The sequence below is a fragment of the Aotus nancymaae genome, unplaced genomic scaffold (genome assembly GCF_030222135.1).
Source record: "Aotus nancymaae isolate 86718 unplaced genomic scaffold, 86718_ANA_hifiasm-v0.15.2.pri h1tg000046l, whole genome shotgun sequence".
In the NCBI taxonomy this organism is placed as follows: Eukaryota; Metazoa; Chordata; class Mammalia; order Primates; family Aotidae; genus Aotus; species Aotus nancymaae.
Genome location: NW_026988460.1, coordinates 6118069 through 6130384, shown reverse-complemented (window position 1 = coordinate 6130384; position 12316 = coordinate 6118069). Strand labels below are relative to the sequence as shown.

Below are 12316 nucleotides of genomic sequence, written 5' to 3'. Positions count from 1 at the left end.
CTGATTTCCTTCAGATGCTAATGACAATCTATAACTCCCTTATTTTTGAGTCTACTTACTTGTTTCTTGTCTGTCTTCAGCTCATGTCATGTAAACTCTAAGAGGGCAGGGACACTGGGTCTCTCTGTGGCACAATGCCTGCCACAGTGTGTGTGTTCCACAAATAAGTGTAGAAGAAATGGTTAAGTCTTTCATGGAAGAACAGAAAGTGCTCGTCAAACACCAGGCACAGGGAGAAGGCCCCATAAGAACAACAGGACTGTAAAGTTATTATCAAAGAGGCCACCACGTAGCCGTGGACTTTACAAATGGCTGCACGAGTGGCGCAGAGGCTAACAGCAGCCTTTCCATCCCTGGCACCTGAGCTTAGTCTGCGCTGTGTGACCCTCTCACCCAATCACGTAACAGGGCTGCTCTGAAGAAGCTGCCTCATTAAAATATGGAAATAGCTGTCACGTTGCTATCACCCAGCCCAAGCCATCAAGCACTCCAAATTGGTTTTTGCCATTTCATACGGCAAAACATACATTTGTTAACTTTTCAAACAGTAAACACCACCTGCAAAGTGCCTTTAATATTTAATGTAACTATAAATTGTTTTGAAAATAAATCCAGCCATGTGGAAAAGCAGCAGAAGGAACGGGAAGTGAATCCAGGAACCTGCTCTGCATGGGGACAGAGCGGGCTGTGGGGCTGAGCCTCCAATTACGGGTCAGGCACTTGGATGGCCCAAATTCAGTGCTTTATGGGACTGATGAGTAATGAATGCTTCTCCTCGATGCTCTGAGGATTCTGACCTCATGACAGTACCTGTCTGGTTCTCAGAGGAGGTGGAAATCTACAGATGGGGCAGATTTCCTCCACCTCCACCGGAACCATCTTGTGGGGAGCACTGGTTAATGCCAACATCAGCCATGGCCTCGGTGGGGAGAAGTGTGTTAGCCATGAGCTCTTCTGGCCAAACCAGCCTTTAACACTGGCCCAGTGTCATGGGATGTATGCCTGGGGCTAGTGACCAGTCTGTGACAAATTAATTTGTCACTGCTCATCACATGCTGTATTTGCTCTTTCCTGTCTCTCTGTCCATCTCATCTCACACACTATATAGAACTTCAGAAAAGGACCTGTTTTCGCCTTACTTCCCTCATAGGTCTAATTGGGATGCCAATGATACCTACCTCATTGCGTTACTGTAGGTTTAAATGGGTGACTGTCTGTAAAGTGCTTAGGACAATGCCCAGCACATGGGGCCATTTTTAAATGTTTGCTGCGCTGCCGCCGCCGCCGCTTCTGCCTCTGTGAACAGATGTCATGCCACCTGCTCCCTGTGGCCCTGTTCACTCCCACTGCTGGCCTCCTCCTCCTGCCTGGTGTGCTCCATGCTCCCTCTTGCCACCAGGCCTTTGCACAAGCTGTGTCCTCTGCCTGGAGCACTTTTCCTTTCTTTCTTTTTTTTTTTTTTTTTTTTTTGCCTGGTTAATCTCTCATTTATGGGCTCAATTAGCTATTAGGTTGGTGCAATGGTAATTGCTGTTTTTGCCATTGAAGATGATAGCAAAACCGCAATAACTTTTGCACCAACCTACTGAAATGTTGAACTTCAGGGGGAAAGGCCAAGCTCTCTCCCAGCATGTCAGTGACTGACTAGCTCTCAGGAGCTGGAACCGTGGGATTCTCTGATTAGCCCACATCAGTCATCTGCCCACTTGTGGCCGGAGCCAGAGGACCAGGATCAGCAGCCCCATCAAAAGCCACATGCTGTGCGGAGAAGGGGTGATAGAAGAGAGCTGCTCTTCTTGGCAGACAAAACCATCATTGTTCATTACAATGAGATGTCTGTCCTGGTACAGTCACCCTGGAAACCGGGTGAGGACCAACTGCCGTCAGTCGGTGACCAGTTAGGCAGCTATTACTTTAATCCAGGTCAGAAGAGTGAAGCCTGATGATTTGCGAGAATTTTGAAGATGCAACTGAGAGAGAGAAAGAAGATAATTCTGAGGCTTCTAATTTGATATCCAGAAGAGTGAATGACATCATTTGTGTTTTATTATTGGCCTCATATAATGCAACTCACAAAACCGGTCGATTACAGAGGGACCTGAGACAAAGGTATCCAGTTCAGACAGGGAGACAGTTTTGGGGGTGAAAAGGGAGCCTAAAGTCTCTCAATTCATACCCTTTAAGAAGACACAGACATATAATGCTGGCACTAACTCAACTAATTAGTAAGGGGTGTTAATACCATGCTAGCCACTGGTTGACCCCTAATGGCCAAATTCAAAGCAAATGCATATTACGTCCCTGGGCTCTCTTGATTCTTCTGAGCTTGGCAAGGACTCTGGTGTCTTAATATCTGTCCCCTTGACTCCTGACTCTCCCAGGGATCTGGCTCCTTTATGGAGTAATTTCTGAAAAGCCACTGAGTTCTCTGACTGGCATGATAACCCAGATGGACCCATGTACAGAGAGATGCTCTGTGCTCCGCCTGTCCCTATGCTATCAGGCGTCTCAAAATAGCATGCCCTAAAGACTTCTCGGTTTTCCTTCCCAAACATCATCTTCTCATCTAAGTAAATAACACCTTCACCAAGATCCTCAAGCCAAAAGCCTAAAATTTGAATTCTATCATTTTCTTTCCCCTACACCAAAACTACCAATATTTCTGGCTGGCCCAGTCTCTCCCCAACCAACATATAACCCCATCAAGCCCATTCTCTTCTAGTCCAGAGGCTGGCAAACTTTTCCCATAAAGGGCCAGATACTACCACGTACTATCCCCACGGCAGCTAGAATGATCTTCAAAAAGTAAGCAGCGGTTGTCTCTGTGGCTTAAATGTGCCCAGTAGCTCCCCATTGCCCTTACATGAAAATTCAGTCTTTCCATACTGTCTGCACCCCTGCATGACCCAGTCCTTGCCTCTTCTCTGACCCCATGTTCTGCCCTCTCCTTGTCCACACTGCTCCAACCCCCTAGTTTCCTTTCTACGCCCCAGACACTCCAGCTTCTTTCCCTTCACTCTTCCCTGGGAACATTCTTCCCCCCACAAGCTCTCCCCACATCTGGGTTCCTTTTCATTAATCAACTCTTGCTGACCGGGCACAGTGGCTCACGCCTGCAATCTCGGCACTTTGGGAGGCTGAGGCAGACTGATCACTTGAGGCCAGGAGTTCAACACCAGCCTGGCCGACATGGCAAAACCCCATCTCTACTAAAAATACAAATATTAGCCGAGCGTGGTGGCGGGCACTTGTAATCCCAACTACTCAAGAGGCTGAGGCAGGAGAATCACTTGAACCCAGAAGGCGGAGGTTGTAGTGAGCCAAGACCATGCCACTGTACTCCAGCCTGGGCAACAGAGAAGACTGTCTCAAAAACAAACTGAAAACAACAAGAAAAACTTCTTGCTTCCCTGAAGAGAACCCTCTGAGTCTTATCTAATGTAGCCCTGTCTTTTCTCCATTGCCCCATCTGAAATTATCTTATTTGTTCAACTGTTTGTTGTTCATCCTTCTGGAACATAAACTCTGTGAGAGCAGGGACCTCATCTGTCCTCTCAGCGCACATATCAGCACGCCGTAAATCCTCAAATAGTTGCTCACTGAACAAAGACAGCCTCCTGGTCTGCATTTCCAGGCAATGCCAGATGTCCATGCACTTCAGATTTCTCCAGCTTTCCCAAGCCCTTCCTATGCTGGCTCAGAAAAGGCCTGCCAAAGAGCTCATTCCCTGCATGTGACAAAGTCTGAAAAAACACGCTGCTTGTCTGAGTCATTGTGCTTGTCCAGGGACCTCTGTGCAAACTGATTTGTCATTGCAAGCTCAAGCCGATAGAAGGGCTGCTCTTCCAACAGCTGGACTCTACACCGGGGCCTCTTTAAACGACAGCTGTGATGTGGTGGAGAGGCAGTGGGGAGGCCAGGTCCTGCAGAAGCTCCCATGCAGGGATCCTGCCGTCTGTTCCTGGTACTCCCTGACATGTGGTAGAGCTTACCAAGCTTAATTTCCTTGCTTCCAAAGTGCCCTCTCCTAGACGCTGTCATAGCTCTCATTTGCTCTCTCTCATCGCCCCAACCCCTCCATCCCATCTCCCTTTTTCATCAGGGCACTGAGACCAGAGACTGCTGGTTGCTACCTAAATGCTTTTTGTTCCTCTTCCTTGGTCGTAGAAGCCTGATTTTGTTTGAGAGGGTGATGAACCCAGCAAAGAGACAACACTCACCCACCTTTTGTTCAGTTAATGTGGCCAAGTAATGATGTCTGGCTAATAATGTATAAACAGAAGTACCTCTGGAACTTCTGGGAAGAATGATGGAAGGAGGCTGACTCAGCCACCATCTTAGTCTGCCGGGGCCACCATAAAAGAATGCCACAGACTGGGAGGCTTACACAACAGAAATTTAGTTTCTCACAGTTCTGGAGGCTGGAAGTGCAAGATCAGGGTGCCAGCATGGCCAGCTGCTGCTGAAGACTTGTTTCTTGCTTCCTGGTTTGCTTTTCTCCATGTCTTCACATAGGGGAGGGGGAGAGAGAGAAGGAGAAAGAGAGCGGGAGGGTAGAGAGAGGTGGGGAGAGGGAGAGGTAGAGAGAGAGAGATGGAGAGAGACAGAGAAAGAGAAGAGGAGAAAGATCCTTTGCCTCCTCTTTCTTGTAAGGCCACCAATCCTATCAGATTAGGTCTCCACTCTTATGACCTCATTTAATCTTAATTACCTCTTAAAATCCCTATCTCCAATATAGTCTCATGGAGCGGGGGAGGTTAGGTCTTCAATATATGAATTTAGCAGGGATACAATTCAGGCCATCGCAGCTAAACATTACATCATTTAGTTCCTCCTTTCCTTCTGCCTTCCTCCCACGTGGAACCTGGATGTGATGGCTGGAGCTTCAGCAGCTATACTGGACCATGTGATAACCTTGAGAATGAATGCCAGGTGCTGAGGGTGGACGTGCAGAAAGATGGAAAGAACCTGGGTTGACTTTGTGGCACCATTATATTATCATGGAATTGTTAGGAGTTGCTTTGTGTCAGAGCTCTGGATCTCAACCACACTGTATACCGGAATAACCTGAGGATCTTTGAAAAATACTAATGCCTGGATGTCACTCCCAGAGATCCAGATATAACTGGTCTTTTGGGGTGTGGCCTAGGCATCATGATTTCTTTTAAATTTCTCCTGGTGATTCTCACGTGTTAAGCTCTAGAATACTGCTAAAGAAAAAACCCTGGTGTAAGGGAATTGACTCTGTTTTAAACAATGGTATTTTAGTTTTGCTATGCAGACTAACCCAACTTCAATCAGAAATCTAATTCTAGAAGATGAGTCACTTCCATCATTTAAGATTTTCAGAACAAGCGCGGCCTGGTCGCATCCTACCACATTCAAGAGTAAATATGGGTAGAGCTCATTTCACGCTGAATGGTAACAGATCTGTGCAGTATTAAGTACAATTTTTTGTCCCTTCGCCCACATGAATAAAACAGTGTGCAACTAAAAATAAACTTCAGGATGAAAATAAGCACTCAAATTCAAAATAGTCCGATGTGGCACTTTTGTAAACAAACATGTTTTCCGAAAGTGGAATCCTTTGGCAAGGCTTGTTAGAGGCCAGTGAACTCTTCTTTCCTGTGACCCAAATGTCCCTCCTTGTCCCCAGCCCAAGTGGGAAGAGTTCAAGGGGAGGAGCCTGGCCACCTGGTGAGAGAGCTGGCTTAAAATAAGCAGGTACCAGGGCGCCAATCTCAGCTTCATCACTTACAGCTGAGTGCTCTTGGGTACATCATTTAACCCCTCTGTACTTCAGATGTTCCCTGTGCAAAATACAGCTCATGATTCTGCTCAGGACTCAGGACTGTGGCAAGGAATAAAAAGCAATTTCCAGAAAAGCACTTAGCATGTGCCTGGTCCATAGTAACTGCTCAGTAAATGTCAGCCATTGTTCTTAGGCATGGCTAGCCACTCTTCCCGAATGATCTGTCCTTCCCCTTCATTTCTGGAAAACAGTGCCAAAACAGGGCTGCTTTTATGAATAGGGTACCAAATGAGCAAACACATGTCGGGAAATAAAGGTAATTCATCCCTGGGGAGATAGCATCTCCCAGGTTCAGGGGTTAATGGGCTCGGAGGATTCATAACAAACGGTGCCCGAGACAAATTGGCTGATGGAACTGAGCAGCTATTGTTTCTCAGACAGCTCTTCAGCTGTGGCCCATTTATTAGCATGGCTGCCGGAGAAACAAATTAAAAGGCAAGCCCCTCAAAGATAACAGAAATTGAGTGCGAGGGGCAAAACGCCCTGAAAGTTTGAGCCGGCGACAGAGAGGCCATGTTTCTTCATCTGCTGCCAACCTCCAAACACTGAACTCTGGAGGAGGCTGGATGGGAGCCAGCCTCTGACGGCGTGTGCTCCCCTCGGCAAATATGAGAACTGCCAGGTCTGTGGAAAAGCACTTACAGATTAGAAGCAAACACATGGCAAGCAGGACCCTCTGCAATCATAAAATGCATCGTGGGGGAAGACGAAAGGAAACAAACCATTCTCTTTGGGACTGTCCATCTGGAAGCGTGGAGCCAGGAACATTATTACACATAAATGTGTCCAGCTCACCAATGTCTGGGAGTCACTGGGTGTTTTCCTCCTCCTGGAACCTTCGAAGAGCTCTGTCCACAAACGCAGGCTTCTGCAGCTGCAACAGAACCCTGGTGCTGGGATACTGCTTCTGCCCTTCACTCCCTGTGGATTGGTTTAGCCCATTTTCTAGGGAAGGCTGGGGAATGGTGAGGGCTTCATATTCCAGAAGCTTTGTGAGTGGGGGTGTGAGCCTGGGAGGGAAGACTGGAGGCCTTGCAGGCTGTGGAGTATGTGGCCACATGGAGCATTGGCCTCTGTGGGCAAATGGCTTCTACTAAGTTTTTCTAGGTGTGACCCTGAAACCATTTTTCTCCTGGGGCGCTGACTAATAGAAGAGATTCCTGAGTTTTACTTCAGACCCCAGGATCAGCCTCTCTGCAGCTGAGTGCAGGAATCTTACACTTAATATAGCTTCTTAGGTGATTCCCATGCACACTAACGGAGTGCTTCTCAAACTGGAGCATGCGTGCACCAGCATAACCCTGAGAGCTTACTAAACACACTGATGGTAGTAGAGTTAAACACAGATTGCTGGGCCCCACACCAGCAACCATCAGTAGGTCCAAGGCGGCACCTGAAGATCTGCATTTTTAACAAGTTCCCCTGATGCTGGTGCTGCTGGTCCAGGGACCACACTTTGAGTAGCACTGTAAGTCTGCAAACTCACTGAACTACAGAACTTGCTCTCAGGCTGAGCAAAGTTCCATTTGTCAAGAAACATGTACACAGCCCCAGTTGAGTGCAAGCACCCTCTATTCCTGGGCATCACGGCATCTGGGAGTCAAACCTTCACTCCTGTGTCCCCAAAGGAACCTGAAGATGTTTGAGTTAATGACTCCAGTAGGAGTTCATGCTAGGACTTCCCTTGCAGAATGGAAGGGCCTAAATAGTGGCTCTCAACTTTGAGTGAGATTTTAAGCACTCTAGTGGGCTGGGGAAGAAATCTTAAAGTAACTAAAGTAGTGTCTTTGGGTGTGGGACCTGGGTATCATCTGGATTTTTAAAGCTGCTCTGGGGAGTCCAATGTGCAGCCAGGCTAGAAAACCTAGCACAAACGTTACTAACTCTGACTACCAGCAGTATCACCCAGGGAGTGGCTAGAAAGCATTACATTGGGCCCCACTCCTCCCTTGTGATTCTGACTTCATGATTCAGGGCAGAGCCTGGGCACCGGCATGGAAACAGAAGTTCTCCAAGTGATCCATAGTGCACCTAAGGGCAGGGATCCAGACCTGCCGACCTAGTGGAATGGGACTCGGGAGCAGTACATCTTGGGAAGCCTTAAGCAGTGGGATGAGATCAGAGACTGGGGCTAATTCATTTGGACCACCACAGTAAATGACAATTGTAAAGCACGTCACAATTGGGTAAAGCAGTTTTATGAAGTGCAATCAGAACAGATTTCTTGTTCTTACCCCAGAAAGAGCTGCACACTCAAACTCTCTTCCTTGCTGGACTGAGCAGGAATTCGTTGGAGGGGAAGGAATGATAGAAGCTTCCTCTGCAGACTTCAGACGTGCCTCCACTGGGATACACAGAGCAAGGGGGTGCCCCTGCCAGCCATGAAGCCCTGTGCAGCTGGGTTTCTACAGCTCTGCAGGGGCCTAGGAGGAAGGTTTGCTGAAATTACTGGCCCATGTGACTTCCTTTCAAAAACTGACTTGCAGATCCCTGGGTGCTATGTCAGCTTTCTAAACCTGGAAGTTGGACCCTGGAGCCCGCATTTTGAACAGATGTTCTGAGCAATTCTAATGTGCATTATAAGCAGGGAACCGTTTATATGAACGTTCCACCTACCTGAGCAAAGGTGGAAGTTGGGAGAGATAGGGCCAGAGAACACAATTGATAGTTCTTTTCCACCTTTGGTTTCCCCGAGGTCTCTGTTGGGCAAAGAGTCTCTCAGAAACACCCTTCCTTAAAGATAAGAGCCTATTTACCAAAATTTACATCCAGGTCCAAGAAATGGCGCTGACTTTACCCATGCAGGGCTGGGTTTCAGACTCATCTGTCTCTGTCATGATGCATTTTTAAGGCCTTTCTAACAGGATGAGCTAGATTACTGGCAAAGAAATGAATTTCTCCTTCTCCAGAGAATTCTACATCTCTTCACTAGAGAGTTAGACTGTCTGTCTCATTTCCAACAATGACGCATGTTGAATGACCCAACTTTGGCCAATGTTCCTGGCCTGCCATGTCTTATCACAACAAATGTTCTCTTGTAATTTGCTCACTACGGGGTTAGTAAGAATTTTTAACTGGGAGAGAAAGAGAGATAACTGTTTTAAGTCGGCTGACCTTGGCCTTCACAAGTCACCTCTGAAGTTCCAGGATTTGTGAATGACCCAGAGATCCATGACCCACAGTCATGTGCTATTTGAATGAAGCATGAATTTGGATGGTGTGCTTCCAGAACGATGGAGGGGAACTGGGTCTTGTAGCTGTGGAGCACCAGCACCTTAGCTTCGTGGAACTTAGGACATGGTGGGAGTTCTGTTTCTTGGCAAAAAATGGTCATGTGGTTGAAGAGAACATTTCAGAGGATATAGAAATGACCATCACCCTGTGGTAGGAGAATGGCACTGGGTGCTCACAGAGCTTTCCAAGACATGTGAAGTGGAAGGAAACCAGGAATCTGTGTCTGCATTTCCAGTGCTCCAAATTCAAGATCGCTGGAGGTCTCAGAATCAGTCCTTTCAAATATCTGTGAATCACTGTGATCCCTGAAGCTTTCAGAATCAGTCCTCCCAAATATTTATGGAAAGAATAACAAATGTTCACATTTATGGAGTGATAATTACATGCCAGGCAAGGTGCCAAGAGCTTAGCACACATCATCTTCTGTGACCCTCACGGCAACACTCGAAGTGCGTACTTTTATGATCACCATTTTCTAGACAAGGGAATTGAGCACAGAGAGGTTGTCCAGTTTCAGCAAGAACCTACAGCGGCAGAGCTGGGATTCAAACTGACAATCTCTCCTTGCCCAAACTTTAGTTCGGCAACTCTGAGCCCTCTGTTCGACTAGGCCTCAAACATGGCCCCTGTCCTGCTCAGCAAAAGTCACGCCAAGTCAGTTTGGCAAAAATGTCTTCACCTTTGATCTCTGATCACCCTTGATATCTGATCAATCTCCTCATCCCCCTCCTTTGATGTCCTTGACCTGCCTTTAACAAGAATCCTGTTAGGTCAGTTTAGCAAGAATTCTCCAACTCTGGGTGTCTCCTCTTGGAAATTTTTCATGCACCGACTCCCCTTACTCTGCTCACTGACTATAATTCCCCACCTATCCTTTTCGTATTCAGAGTTGATCCCCATCTCCCTCCCCTATGCAGTACCCCTACTGCAGTAGTCTTAAACGAACCCTTCCTTACCTTTTAAACAAGTCTCAGAATAATTCTTTCATGAACAGAACACAGGCGGTTGGACTCTGGTACCTGCATTCTTAATCCTTACAGTCTCCTGCCAGACCAGTGCTGTCCAGTAGAACTATAATGTAAGCCACATGTGTAACTTTAAATTATCTGGTAACCACATTAAAAAGGGAAAAAGTGAAATAAATTTAAAAATGTTTTCACCTGGTATATTTGAAATGCCCTTCCAACATGTAATTGATAGTATAAAATTATTAATGAATATTTTACATTCTCTTATCCTTACTGAATATTTGAAATATGGAGTGTATTTTACACTTTCAGCACATCTTAATTCAGATGAGCCACCAGTGGTAAATGGCCACAGTGATGGGCAGCACGGGGCTGGATCATCTCCCTGGCAGGCAGGATGCTTGATGTAGTTTGATCTGTGTCCCTGACCAAATCTCACGTTGAAATGTAAGCCCCGATGTTGGAGGTGGGGCCTGCTGGGAAGTGATTAAATCATGGGGTGGATTTCTTATGAGTGGTTTAGTACAATCCCTCAGGTACTGTCCTCACAATCGTGAGTTCTTGTGAGATCTGGTCATTTGAAAGTGTGTGGCACCTCCGCCCTCCCTTTCTCTTACTTCTGCTCCGGCCACGTGACATGCCTGCTCCCCCTTTACCTTCTGCCATGATTGTAAGTTTCCTGTGGCTTCCCCAGAAACCAAACAGATGCCAGCATCATGCTTCCTGTACAGCCTGCAGAACCATGAGCCACTTAAACCTCTTGTTTTCATAAATTGCCCCGTCTCAGACATTTCTGTATAGCAGTGCAAGAAGGGACTAACACAATACTTGAGTTGGAAAATTTGTTCATGGAAGTGCCTAGGGTAGAGGAAGCACAGAGAAAGGAGGAGAGGAGAATGAGGAGACAAAGAACCTGGCTGGGAGACCTGGGGGGCATGCTGCCTGTGCGGCTGGAATGGAGAGATCATTTCAGAAGCAGGGTTTGGGGTGATTGGAACCAAGCAGAGGCTCTGAGGACATCTGTGTGGGTGGAATCCAGGGGACTACATGTGAGAAATCCGCTGAATAAAGATAGGGTTTTGGGCCTCCAGTCGTGAAGTGTTCCTGGGATGGAGGTGGAAAGTGACTTAGAGTGGATTGTGAGAAGAGTGGGGTAATGAGCAACCACAGAGGAACTGGCTCCAAGTCTGGGCCAGGCAATGTGCTGTCTGATTGGGAAGAGTAGGTGGGTGATGAAAGAGGACAGTGTCTCTCCAGTTGTCATGTGCACAGATATCACCTGGGGATCTTGTTCAAATGCAGATTCTGATGCAGTTGATTTGGGATGAGGCCTAAGATTCTGCATTTTTAAAACCTCACAGGTCTGGCGAGGCTTCTGGTACATGAACCACCACGCTCTGAGTAGCAAGGACTAGGACACAGATTCATGCTTTGAATGGTTAAGTGGCACGGAAGGGGAAGAAGTAGAAACTTAGCTAAGCTCTGGAGAGATTTTGGCTTGTGCTCTTTCCAAGCTGTGGCAATAATAACTGGCTTGGTTCCACTGAGTACCTACTATGTGCCCGGTACTGTGTGCTGGGCTTTATACCAGAGATTAGCAAATGAGGGCTCATGGGCCAAATCTGGCTACTTCCTGTTTTCATGAGTAAAGTTTGCTTGGAACTCAGCTACATCCATTCATTTATTTACATATCGTCATGGCTGCCTTCATGGTACAGTGGCAGAGTTGGGCAGTTGCAACGGAGTTCATTCACAAAGCTTAAAATAGTTACCATCTGGCCCTTTATGGAACTATCCTGCTGATCCTACATTTGCACATTATCTTATTTAATTCTCATCACAGCCCTGTGAGGTAAGTACTGTTGTTCCCTGTTACAGAAGAACAGAGGTGTAGCAGCATCAAGGCACTTGCCCAAGGGCTCACAGCTGGTACAAAAGGTAGAGAAGTTCCTCATAATTAAGGCTAATGAAGGCCAATGCCATATTTGGTTTTCTGTTTCTGTGTTAGGTCACTTAGGATAATGACCTCCAGCTGCATCTAACTTGCTGCAAAAGATGTGATTTCCTTCTTTTTTATGGGAGTGTAGTATTCCATGGTGGGTATGCCCCATATTTTCTTTATCCAGTCTACTTTTGATGGGCGTTCAGGTTGATTCCATGTCTTTGCTATTGTGAATTGTGCTACAATGAACATATGTGTGCATGTGTCTTTGTGTTAGAACAATTTATATTCCTTTGGGTATATACCCAATTGTGGGATTGTTGGGTCAAATGGTAATTGACCATTTGATTACCTGTTTCC

The 12316-nt window shown here is 46.7% G+C and overlaps 1 long non-coding RNA gene across 1 annotated transcript in view; it reads right to left on the bottom strand.

The window, feature by feature from the left end:
- The window catches only part of LOC135268899 (uncharacterized), a 43798-nt gene extending 35665 nt beyond the window's left edge, over positions 1–8133 (bottom strand). The window contains exon 1 of the long non-coding RNA XR_010337250.1: positions 8047–8133. This is a non-coding gene — a long non-coding RNA (uncharacterized LOC135268899). The remainder of the gene's footprint in view (positions 1–8046) is intronic.
- Between the last annotated feature and the right edge of the window lie 4183 nt (positions 8134–12316).